At 45.8% G+C, this 13,240-nt stretch overlaps 1 protein-coding gene across 5 annotated transcripts in view; it reads right to left on the reverse strand.

Annotated features, from left to right (window-relative positions):
- Positions 1-13,240, reverse strand: part of AATK (apoptosis associated tyrosine kinase) — a 508,162-nt gene that overhangs the window by 88,839 nt on the left and 406,083 nt on the right. The window lies entirely within an intron of this gene.

Below are 13,240 nucleotides of genomic sequence, written 5' to 3' on the forward strand. Positions count from 1 at the left end.
TGGGTCCCTTGCTCACTTTGCCACTGGATTCAAGCTAGCCTGGCTGATGACGGCTGATTAGCCAGAAACCAGTCCCAGGATACTTGTTTCCGGTCCAGAGAAGAAATGGCTTGGCATTTCGAGCTGGACTGTTCCCATGACTAGTTAAACAACTTTTATTACATTGCCTAGGAACGTAAAAAAGCTGCCAAACTAGAATTCCTCGGATATTTCTCTTACTCGCTTCACCTTTTCTGTTCCACACTCCAATCCCGATCGCCAGTCATTGTAATCACTACGGTCCCTTGACTGTTAAACCGGACCTCACTCAATACGCAATTGCCCTGGTTACTATGTTTTCTCACCAGTCGCCTCTGAATAATTTGGCTCAGTCGTGGTAATTTCACAGGTGCTGATATGGACCGAATGTCGTTAGCTACCAAAAACCTGACAAATCGCTGTTTTGTTTTCCCCTCTTTCTCCCCCTCAACAGGCATTGTGTTCTATACCAGGCAAATTTAATTCTCAGTCCTGATGATGATCCCGTAAGATACTAGAGCTTGGGATCGAAACGTCGTTGACAATTGAAAATAGTACCACTATGGTCCATTGAGTATTTATAATGTGGTCACTATTTTGTGCCAGCTTGCTTTATTATTTTACCAGTACAAGCTGCATTAGCTCCAATTTTGCCTGAAAACCGTTTTATGTAGTGTTTGTTTGACTTTTGTTCTATGTGTCGGGTGCAGGAATCCGTCCCGTTGTATATGATTCTTCCTTTTTGTATTACTTGCTATTCTAAATATACTGTATATTAAAATTCTTTGTCCAGCTGGACACTGAAGGCATATATAGTACCTATTTAGGCCTATATTTCATTTTTTGTTCTCTTTATTCTCTTTCTAAGGACCATTGTTTGCTTTAATAAGGACTGTTCCCATGAGGCACAGGGACAGACTGATTTGCATATGGCCATGTCTGAACTGGGGTGGCAGAGTGAGCTAAAGAATGATGATGGATTAAACCCAGATCATTTGACTGGGGGTGAGTGCGTGCATTGTTCAGCACTCCGTCCATCATCCCCTTTGGTTTTGCTCAGTTTCTCCACCGAGCATTCACCATGGACTAGGGGTGTTGAAACCTGGTGGTGAAGTTTGGGCATTGTACATTTTTGAATGTGGCGAAAAGGTCTATGTGTGGGGTGCCCCACCTCTGAAAGTAAGGGAGTAGGACTTGATAGTGGAGTTCACATTCGAGGACTTGTTGCTGCCTCCTGCTTAGCAGGTATGTAAAGTTACTGTCCACTTTCGGAAGACAGTCTGCTAGGACATGAACTTGATGATGATAACACAATGCCAGTTTTACTGTGCTAGGGCAAACAGCTGAGGGGAGTATGCGCTTCTTTCCTTTTGTAGGTAGAACATGGTGGTCATATTTTATGTGCACACAAGAACTACCATGCCTGGAATCTGTTGAAGAAAGACTTTGAGGGCTAGATGAATAGCTAGCAGCTCCAACTGGTTGATGTGGAGACGTCACTGATGAAGAAGCAACAGACTATGGACGGTCAAGTCATTGAGATGTACTCTTCAGCCACCTAAAGGTGCATTTGTAGTGATTGTCATCTGTGGAACTGGGTCTGCAAAAGATGTGCCCCGTAAAAGATTGTTGTTGTTCCATCACTGCAGCTGCAGAGTGTGTGATAGGTGTTGGCCTTTATTAACAATAGATCGTCCCACTGACTCTCCGTTTGAGACCAGTGGCCTGACAGGCACTCATGAAGCAGGTGCATATGGAGTTGGGCATGGGACACTATTGCAGTGGAGGAGACCATCATTCCTAGGAGGCACATTACAGTGCAAACTGGAAGTGGACAACATGGCTGAAGAGGTAGAAGCTGTTGGAGAGGACTGTACCCTTGGGGCGCTGGTGTAGGCTTGGACTACAACTGTGTTTAGGAGTGACCTTAGGAAAGGCTGGATTTGCAGCAGCTCCAAGTGTGACTTGGTAGCATTTTCTGTGAGTCCCAGGATGTGCAGATGGGAAATTAACCACACGCATCAGGTGCATTTTCCCGCTGTGCGCTGGGATTTTTAAAAAACAGCGGTTCATGACGAGCTCAGCTCGTTATGAGCGTACGAGAGGCATAACTCATGACGAGCTGAGCTCGTCATGAGCGTCGAAGGGGTTAAAGCATGTGTGTGGTCTAGGCATCCTTGTCTGCTTGCACTCGTGATCAGCTAGTCGTCTAGGTATGGGAATACATGAGTTCCTCTTCCTGAGATGAGTGGCTACCACTGTTAAGCACTTGGTGATGACGCATGGAGCAGTGTTGATGCTAAAGGCTAAAGCACTGAATTGGTTGTGTTAACCACTTACCATGAAGCTCAGGTAAGGGCAGATGAGCTGGATGAATTGGGATATAAAGTAGGTTGCCCTCAGGTCTAGTGTGGCCATGAAGTTGCCTTGCAGTAGCAGGGGGATAACATCCTGTAGAACAATGCCCCTCTTGGTAATAAGGGAGTAAGGAGAAGACGTCTTTGCCCTGGTGTGGAAGGTTAACCACCACAGGGGCAGTCCAACTGACCCAGTGCCAGGGGCAGTTAAAACATATGTAAACAACAGAGGTTCCAGGGTATTAACCGTTTCACATTTGGGAAAACAATCAAATAAATACATGCAAAAAAATACAAAAAAGAACAGGTGCCCACATACAAAATTCTAAATTATTATAAGACACGCATTTCTCTCACTGGGATCTGCAAGACTGAAGAGTTTCTTAAATGTTCATATATTATAAAAACCACTCTTTTGATTTATTATCACTTTTTCCTCTGAGTACTGCGAAAGAAAAGGGTCATTGGACCTAGTGCTCTCTTGCTCCTCCGGAGACATATATGATTATAATGAACTAGCCATAAATAGCGTGTTTTGGTCTGTTTTTTGCAGAAGACTTACTTGAGATACTTCCATCTGGTCTCGTGGTGTGTTCATTGGTTCAGACTTTTTTTTTCTTTTCCTGCTTAAAAACTATCTTTACTTGATAATGACCATTTCATTATTAAGGTGGAACGCCGTTGAAGCCCTACTGGCAAAATGGGAATGGTTTGCCATATATAACTGTTACCATCTTGTGTGGACTATTTCACAATGGTAGACCCGTTATTCCATTTAAGTTAACCCTATGTAATGTTCGAATGTATTTTGTTTGTGTAATGTGTTAATCCTGAATTGGTTTTTGTATTGTATTATTTTGTGTTGTGAATCTTAAACTTAATTTCTAATAATAATTCAAAAAATGTGAATGTGAGTGGTCACCTGTTCTTTTTTGTAATGTTTTTGTAGTAACATGAGATGTACTGGGCTGATGGTATAGGCATGGGTTGGGATTTTGGTGAGGTTGAAACTAGTTCCTGGCAGTGACCTTGCTTGATCATGGATAGGACCCATAAAATCTGTGGTGCTCTTCTCCCAATGTGGAACAAACCCTGACGTCTCCATCCCACAGGTGTAGTGTGATCAGGGGGGATACGAGGTAAGTTAGTTTTTGGACATAGAGATTCCCTTACTGGGAGTGCCTCTGCTCCGGCCCTTGGAGCTGTTCCCTCTGAATGAGCCCGGTGTGTAACCTCTGCCACCCTGTTGGCGATAGGCCTGCCGCTGCTGAAGATAGGACTGGGCTGTCTTTGAGGAAGTGGCGTTGGGCCCACCTCTTGCCTGCTGCTTCCAAAAGGAGCTTCAGATGGAAGGAACCCGGGAGGCAACTACACCTCTTGCCTGCTGCTTCCAAAAGGAGCTTCAGATGGAAGGAACCCGGGAGGCAACTATCGCCTTGCCAGTTTTGGTGTCTTTTTTTATTTTCTCTAGCATATTGTCAACCTGCGGTCCGAACAGGTGCTCCCCATCAAAAGACAGATTGACAAGATGATGGCATACCTTGGGCTTAAAGCCAGAAACATGAAGTCAGGAGGGCCACCAGAGGATCCCCAAGGTGTTAATCCCTCTGAGTGTCGTGTTTGCTGAATCCAAGGCACACTTGACAGTAGTGCTGGAGATTGCATTCCCCATTTCAATTAATTCTTCCCCTCTTTTGTGGGGTATTGGTCAGGGAGATGTTGAAGAAGGCTCTCCATCTCCTCCCAGTGAGCTCTATCATACAGGAAGGGGTGGCTTTCCAAATTGGTGATGCCCCGGTGTATGGTAGCACCCACCGCTGCTCTCTAACCTGCAGCATTGATCCGCTTGTTCTCCTTGTCAGGAGGTGGAGTGCTGCCCGGGCCCTGTGCTGATGCCCTTTTCCTGGCAGTGGTGACAACCAGGGAATCCAGGGTGATGTGACCCTGGATGTAAAGTGAGTCGGAGGATGGCGGTTTGTATTTTGATTTTAATCTGGGGTGTTATCACTCATGATTTGATGGGACCTTTGGTGATCTCAGAGGCAGATTTTATCATCCACTTCAGCGCAGGAAAGTATAGGAGAGAACGCTCTGTTTTGGAAAGCGTATCAACCAGAAAACTGACATCATCTGGCCGCACATTGGATAACACTTTTGTAGGCTGTAGTGTCATCTGGGGGAAGGTGGGGAGAGGGGCCCGACAGGAATGTGGTCAATATCTGGACCCTCCTGAGGATCTGTGGCATGCAAGTAAACTGGGGCATAATCCTCAGCTGGAGAGTAGGGACTAGAGCTGCCTGTATCAGATTATGACTCTGGTGACCCCTGGGGTGAGGTCATTAGTGGTGGAAGGAGGTGGTGGAGGAGGGAGGAGTGGAGGTGGAAGAGAAGTAGGGGCAACAGTCTAGTCTGCAAGCCTGTTGGAGGGCAGGGGCGGTGCAGATAAGTCCGCAGGTAGAACATCTTCAAAGGCAAGTCTGCATTTCTTAAGCAGTGTCTATTCTGATGCAGAGATCTTGCATGTGCATGGATACGGATACCCCACTGCCTCTCATCCAGCTCCTGATACAGTCTTTCGGGGATAGGCCTTTCCTAGGTCAGTTGTCAGCGATTTCGGAGTTGACGGTGGTTTTGGCCTCGAAGAGTCAGTGCGACAAGTTTTTTCAGACTCAAGGGTGGATGACCCTGGATGGAAGTCTCCTCAGCTTTGCTTTAGTGTTGACTAGGGCTCAAGAGTTTTGGTGCTACTGAAGGCGCCGGCAGCTTAGGCACATGGCTCGACACCCTGCCACTTGAGGGGGGATGCTCGTCTTCGATGTGTAGCCATTTCTCGGGTTTAAAAAAGGCATATGTGTCAACAGTACTTATGCGTGTGGTGGTTATGAGGCGTAGTCCAGGGTTGATAGACATTGATGGAACATCCTTGTGTGCTTCTACCTCTTTTAGAAGTTCTTTCTCCTCGGGCTCAGAGACATCAAACCAATGATCTCGGGACTTTTTTGGCAGGCCGGAAGGTCAGGGGACTCACCCGTTTCTGCAGGCAGGAAGGTCAGGGGACTCACCAGTTTCTTCTCTGGCGCAGAGTGGGTCTGCCTCGCTAATGATGTCCAGTCTTTCCGAAGATGACTTGTACATTTTGCTGTGGGCCCACTGTCTTGTCACGTCGCTGAGGCAGAGCTTTCTTGCACCTGAAGGCCAAGCAATAATCGCACTGGCTCTCGTCGTGCTCCGACAAGAGGCACAGGCTACAGACGGCGTGGGGAGTGAACCAAAGATATTTGGAACGGCACTGTTGACATCTGAAGGGCATTGGTTCCATTACTTTACTTGCGTCGTCATTCTTTGAAGTCCATTTAGTAGGCACGCAGCTCCATAGGGCCTTAACGGCCTAGTGGCCTGGTCGCTCGATGACAAGGAACTTGAGGAGTGGAGCACATTTGCCTGATCATGGGTGGGGTTTATACCACTCCACAACAGATCAAAGAGTTCCACACAGCCTTGCCGACTCACTCTGGGTCACCCTCAAAGCACCAGGAGTTTAGAGGCCTTCCATCTGGAGCACCGCATGCAGGTTCACCCTTGGCGCCAGTTGGATCATCGAGCCCATCTCGATGCCTTTGGTTTTGGTCCAGAACTGTCCTACAGCACCCCGGCCCATGCTGGTCCCAGTGACCTTATGCTGGAGGAGGAGATACTCATTGTACTCTCCGCCTCTGAGTCATGGCCGATATGACTTCAACCAAACCGTGCCCGACAACAGTTAATGCGCCGCTTCCGCCACTTGATCTGTAGTCAACCCACCTTATACTCATTTTTCGGAATGGACTTGGACAATGCTTACGATGCGGGTGATGAGTTCACTCAACTCTATCAAGATGACAATTGGTAAGATGATTTACCTAAGGCTAGCTCTTCAATACCTCCTCTGAAATGGGCCTTCTCTCACCAAGTGGTCCAGCCAACGAAGAATCTGCTCCCTATGCCATAGTAATACATAGGGTTTGCCAGAGTCCTTGACATCCAGTTACCCGCCTTGAAAGTGAAAACAAATGTGCTGACTCAGACGTGAGTCCCGTGCTCTCCATGCCACTGGAATCAAGCTATCCTGGCTGATGAGGGCTGAAAGCCCGAAACTGGTCCTAGGATGCTTGTTTCCAGTCCAGGGAGGACCTGGCTTGGCAGTTCGGGCTGGACTGTTCCCATGGGGCACAGGGTCAAAGACTGACTTGCATATGGCTGGGTTCAAACTGGAATGGCATGGTGAGCAAAAAAACTATGGAATTAGGCCCAGATCTCTATAGTGGGGTGAATGTATGACATTGTTCTGCATTCTGTCCATCAACTGTTGTTTTTGCGACTGAAATCCTCCAGCATGGGAAAACATCTTCTGAGCCCCTTCTGCCATTCAAAGAGGTATTGATAGATACCTTGTTAAGAGGGTTGTCGAAGCCTTGCTCTGGCTGCCAGTCAACAGACAAATAGCAAGATACCATCACCCTGCCCCGGGGGACCCTGTGTTCCTCTCTAGCATCCTTACCCCAAAAGTTTAGTGTAGCAGGCATCCATAAGCAGATTGAACCTCAACACTTTTCGGACTACTCCCCTGACAGGGAGTCCAAACTGATGGAGACATTCGCTGTGCTCCCTTTTGCCCTCACCAGCACCCCTTGCGTGATCACTAAAGTGATGGCGGTGGTGGCAGAACACTTTCAGAGGTCTAGGTTGCCAGTCTTCTCCTACTTTGACAAATGGCTCTTGATTGAGGGCTTGCTTCAGGCAGTCGTCAACCACCTACAGATTACGACAAATGTCCTGTCATCATTGGGGTTCACTATCAGCGTTCTAAGGTCACACCTGACTCTTTCACAGATGCCCCCTTCATTGGAGCCTTTCTGGACAAGGTTTGGTTTCAGGCCTTTCCCCCTGGAAAGATAGTCCAGCACATTTAGGGTTATGATCCCGATCTTTCAGCCTCAGTGCCGGATTTCAGTGAGGTTGACTCTGAGGTTGCAGGGACTGATGGCTTCCTGCATCCTGCTGGTCAAGCACGCCAGGTGGCATATGCGGGCTTTGCAGTGGGGTCTGAAGTATCAGTGGGCCCAATATCACAGGGACCACTCAGACCACGCTATAATTTTGGAGGAGACTGCAAAAGATCTGAAGTGGTGGTTGCTGGACCACGACAGGGGTTATCATCAAACCCCTCTCCCTACTCTACCCAGAGCTGACAGTGGTCGCCAATGTGCCTCTTCCGGGCTGTGGTGGCTACCTGGGAGAGGTGGAGATGTTATGTTATGTCGATTTTTATGGTGCAACTTATCAGAGTATCCAGGCACTGAAGCATGAAAATAGGCTGGGCGGTGCCAGGTCTTCAGATGGTGAAGCAGCGGCAGGTTCTTTGAATGCGAGGGCAGACAAACTCAGCTGTTGATGCCCAGCGGATCGATCACGAGTGCCAATTGCATCCAGAGGTAGTGCAAGGTCTCTTCTGTGAATGAGGAGAAACTTGGCTTGATCTCCGCACCATGGCTCAGAAAGCGCAATCTCATCAGTTCTGCGCATTGGAGTTTCCAAGATGTCTCTTGCTTGGAGACGCCTTCTGTGTCTAGTAGGACTTAAGACTCCTGCATGTCTATCTGCCGATACCACTCGTGCCCCGACTTCTCAACAAGATCAGGACTGACCAGGCCCAGGTCATCCTAGTGGCTCCCACGTCTGTCAAACCATCACCCTGCCAGCGTTTTATGAGCCGCCTCCCCCTTTAAGTAGGAGGACAGACTCCATTGCTTGGACACCAGGAGAGCACGGAGCCTTTACATAGGCTTGAACAAATGTCCGTTGATCAGGCAACCCCTCTGGGAGGGCTATCTTCATGCTTGGTGATTCTTCAACCTTACTTGGAAGGTGATTAATGTCATCTTGTAAGCCCAGTATTCTTTGACAAAAATGATATGCCTGTCGTTCAGACAGATTTGTGGCTTGGTGCAGCCCTCGTCACATAGACCCCCTTCAGGCAAAGTTATTGGATGTTTTGTTTTGGCCCTTACCTAGCAAGCCTTTACTCTAGGGATAGTTAAACAGTAACTTTAAGCTCTTTCGGCTTTTCTTATTGGATTAAGTGGGACCTTAATTTTGTCCTTACATTTTAGATATGTATTCCCTTTGAGGCGCTTCACAGTTGCCACTTGCAGCTTCTCACCATCAAGACTGTATTCCCTGTTACCCTTAGATTGGCACTGCGGGTGAGTGAGCTTCAAGCACTCTATGATAACCTGCCATACTCCACCTACTTCCAAGCCAAACTGGTGCTGCAGACGCAAGCATCCTTTTTATAAAAAGTTGTGGCGCCTTTACACATCTGTTAAACTATCACCCAGCCAGCGTTTTATGCTCCGCCTCTCCCCTTTAAGGAGGAGGAGGGAGTCCAATGCTTGGACCCCAAGAGAGCATCGAGCTTTTACACGGATCATACCAGGGGACACTGGGTAGACGATTAGCCCTTTGTAGGGCCCGCTGGAAGAAAAAAAGCAAGTCTGTGCACAAGAGAACCATCTCCCTCTGGATTGTGCTCTGCATTAACATCTGCTACACAGTGGCTAAAATGAAGTCTCTGAAGGACAACGTGCTCATTCTACCAGGGCAAAGCCGCTACCACAATATTAGCGCACTCAGTCCCTATTCTAGGCATTTGTAAGGCGGCTACATGGGCGTTCCTCCATTAGTTCATGGGGAACTATTGCCTGGACAGTCAGATCCACCCACAAGGGCAGTGTGTCCGCATCAAACAAGTGAACTGCAATACCTGGGCAGAACTGTATAAAATGTATCAGAAGTGCAACATTTTCAGTAAAAAAAAAAAAGATACAGTGGTTAGTGCAGAGATAGAGTTCTTTAGGTAGTTTAATCCAAAGAGCTTGAAGCACATTGAAACAACACGAGCTTTGCAACATCTTGGAACTTGCAGGAATAAACAATTAGATGAACAATATGAAGAAATATTTTTATCCGTGGAGCAATTTAATCTGGAGATGCCGTATAAAGCAGAGTGAATTATGCAAAAGACTTTAAAAATGATGCACTATTAAACTGGAATCCAGTGAGACGCCTTATGAACTGAGGAGGTGAAAATAAACTTGGGAACTCCGGCCACTAGTATTGCTGCTTAGTTTTGGCTGGGTTGTAAACAGTTTAAAAGTCACTTCTTGTATTGAGATGAAGGATACTACAGTAATCCAATCTTGAATTATTGTGTTGACCTGTCTTCTGTTCTGACCTGGTGTGTCTTCTGCTCTAGTCTTGAGAAGAATGTTGTGAGTCATGAGGAAAATATAATGTCATTAGTGTGACTGTTCATTTCTGTCAGTTAAAGTATCTGTGTGTGGCTGGGCACAGAGCTAATTCCCCTCTAGCTCCTGGTTGGGTTCCTTTATTTGAAACTTGTTCTTTAATAAAGTACCTGTACCTACCTGCTTCCGGGGTCTTCCTACCAGTGCGCATCTTCAAAATGCAACACTGTGTTAGACATGAAAGAACAGGTGGAAGTTAGCGAAGGTGGAAAAGTACACATTGATACAATGGCAGACACTCGGCAGTCCATCTGTAAAGCCGGATCAATTTTAACTTAAACTCTTAACCGTTTTAGAAGGCACAGGACAAAGGACACATGAACTAAGCTAGAGATAGGGATGCCATACATGTTTGTCAGTGCATGAGACAAGATTCTCAGTTTTATCTATGTTGAACTTGAGCCACTGTTGACTCGTCCAAGTGTGGACAGCTGTAAGACAGTTTTGAAGGCGAGGAGATTCACTTATGTTGGAACTCAACTTGATCAATAACTGAGTAATGTCCGTGTAAGTCTTTAAATCTAATCCAAAAGAAAGTTCAGCTAGTGGTTTCATGTAAACACTGGACAGGTAGGGGTAAAAGAGATAAACCATTGGGGATACCACGTGTTATCTGTTTGATGGATAGCACATTCAGGCCTACAATAACTTGTTGACTTCTGCCTTCAAGGAAGGAAATAAACCCGTTTTTTACAGAACCGCCAATGCTTCTATTGTGAAGTTGTTTTACAGGAATGGTATGAAATGCAGAGATGATATCAACTAAAATTAAAGCTGATGGAGTCATCCCACCCAATGCTAGGTGTCGACCAACCACCTCTGCGAAAAGGGTAAATTCCTAACTCCAACATGGGTAAAAGCAGACTTGAGTATACTCTAAGATTTTGTAGGTTTCAAGAAAGTACTCTAGTTGTTTTACCACATTAGACTCCAAAGTTTTGCTTTTGCTGGTAGAGCGACACAGTAATAACTGCTAAACATTGAGATTAGCCTTTTTCATCAGCAGAACTACTATGCCTTTTTAGCAAAATTCCAGGACCGAGCCCACCTTAAGTGAGGCATTAATAGTATATCTTATTAATCAAAAGCAAAAATCTCCTAATTTTGATATACTTGTAATAGGTATGGGATACAATGTTCATTCTGATTTGCATTGTGTCATCAATGACAGAAAAGAAGAGGTGTCTGCGGTTCAATTTTAGCCTCTTTTCTGTACAATTATAGTTTTTTAAGGGAGCAGGGCTAACAATAGAAGTTCTACATTTTACAATTTTGGTTATTAAAGGAATCATTTAATTATTCGCAAACCGTACCAGACTGGTAAGAATGAGGAATCTCAGAGTAAAATTATTTTATGCTTGTAAATACTTACTTTTCAGTAGTGGGTGCTGTTAAGATTCTGTTGGAAATATGTTTTTTCGGGACTGCTTTTTTTGCTCTTCATGATAGTGCATTATATTAGAAGGATCGTTAGATTGCCTCCATACTCGTCTCTGTCTTTTTCAGTGCTTTCGTTAAAGATCTAAGTTTATCATTGAACCATGGTGCATATTTACCTACAGAACACTGTCATGTAGATTACAGAGGCGCTAGATTATTAAGATAATTAGTTACGGTATATCAGTTGAGATCGTATTTCTTAGATGGGTTTGACACCTCAACTTATGTGATGCAAGCCTGGCACATAAGTGGAAACAAATCTGTTCCCACAACCGTAAACTTCCAAGAATTTAGGAAAGCTTTAAGCTGGAATCTCCCCCTAAATGCTAAAATGTCGATTGTACAGGCGTTGGTGACATCTCGCCTTGACTATTGCAATGTCCTGTGTATGGGGGTAACGGCTAAAAATTTGAACATCTTGCAGAAAGTCCAAAATGCCGCTGCCCGGCTCATCCTGAATATACCTAGGAGGGCATCGGTGGGAGAAGCCCTAAAGGTACTGCATTGGCTTCCTATTTGGGCTAAAGTTACCTTTAAGGCTCTCTGCCTTAGTCACAGGATTCTTGGGGAGAGAGGACCTCGCTTTTTATGGCCTCTCCTGAAAGCTCACCAGCCTGCTCGTTATCTAAGATCATTGGGGAGTGCAAGAGTGAGGGTGCCCAGGATGCGCAAGGCGCTACTGGGCGGAAGATCATTTGGCTTTCTGGCAGCCAAGGCCTGGAAGGAGCTTCCCGTGGATCTTAGGACAACTGAGCCAGAGTCCTTGTTTTGCAAAAAATTGAAGACTTTGCTCTTCTGCTCCTCCTATGGAGGAATGTAGTGGTCGGGTTCCATCTAGTTGGATGCCCGCGTGTGGGGCAGCTGGGGTGGCTGTTAGGGCTCTGTTTGTCCTAGCGCGGGGACATTCCGGTTGGAGTAACCATTGCGCTTTACAAGCTCACTAATAATAATAATTTCTTACACATGCCCCACACTTAAATTCTCCCTCTGGTGCCTGCTAACTTGCCATCAACCGCCACTGACTGCCACCCATCAATGGCCATATACATTTCATTACTGACCAAACGCCCCCAGTGTCCTCCATCACTCTCTCAACACCCTAACAATTTCCCTTGCACACACTAACAAATACATTCCAAAATCTGTTCTTAAATGCACCTTTAACTTACTTTTCGATGCAGAAACACAATGTTTTCATAACAAAATTAAAATATTAAGATTTGATGTTTTCCATTCATGGTTACAGGCTTACAGTAGGAAGATGCTTGTCCCCCCCATATTTTATTGAAATATCTCATGTACAAAGTAGCCTGAGAAACCCCTATTTCAGAACAAATGTCTTTTGAAATGCTTTCAGTACCTGGAGAAGTGTCAGATAGCATGATAGACCAGAATTCTACATTTTGTTAACCCCCAGTTACATTTTATCTTAAGAAAATAACTGGTAGTTCGTTCACTATCTCCCCTTTAAAAAGTCTACATTAAGTCGGTGTAAAAACAGGGATGCACCAGGATTGCTGCCAACCAGACCCATATCACATGCAGTTCTGACGTTTTAGCCAACAACATGTATTTTGGGATTTCCAGTTCCGCTCTTAAAAATGCAAGGGCTCAAGCAAGCAAATGCTGTTTGCAGAATAGGAAAGACTGATGATGTTGCACATTATATCTACCCACTTGTCAAGTGGGCATCAACAGGATGGAGTTAATATTCCTGAAGCAGTCTATGCTGGTGCAGGGTGGCAACATTCACAATAATTCGAACATTGGAATGTTGGGAGCTCCTTTGAAAACAATAGAGCAGCAGCGGCCTATATAAGCTGGTATAGGCCTGCATTTTAATATCATAATGTCCTCTGCCTTTCTCTTTACCCTGCCTCTCCAAAATATGTGGAATGGGCATGGGAAAGAGAAAGGCAGAGGACGTGCAGCAGGACGCAGAGCCGTCATCCTTCTCTCCTCCTGTAGCTCAGTCTCACTGGGGCTTAGAAGGAGGGCGGGGGGGAATGCTGCTTAGCTCCTGCAACTCCTGGAATAACTACGAAAATCAGTTTAGCCGGGGAGAATCAGAGGCTAACT

Source organism: Lissotriton helveticus, chromosome 7 (assembly GCF_964261635.1).
Source record: "Lissotriton helveticus chromosome 7, aLisHel1.1, whole genome shotgun sequence".
NCBI lineage: Eukaryota > Metazoa > Chordata > Amphibia > Caudata > Salamandridae > Lissotriton > Lissotriton helveticus.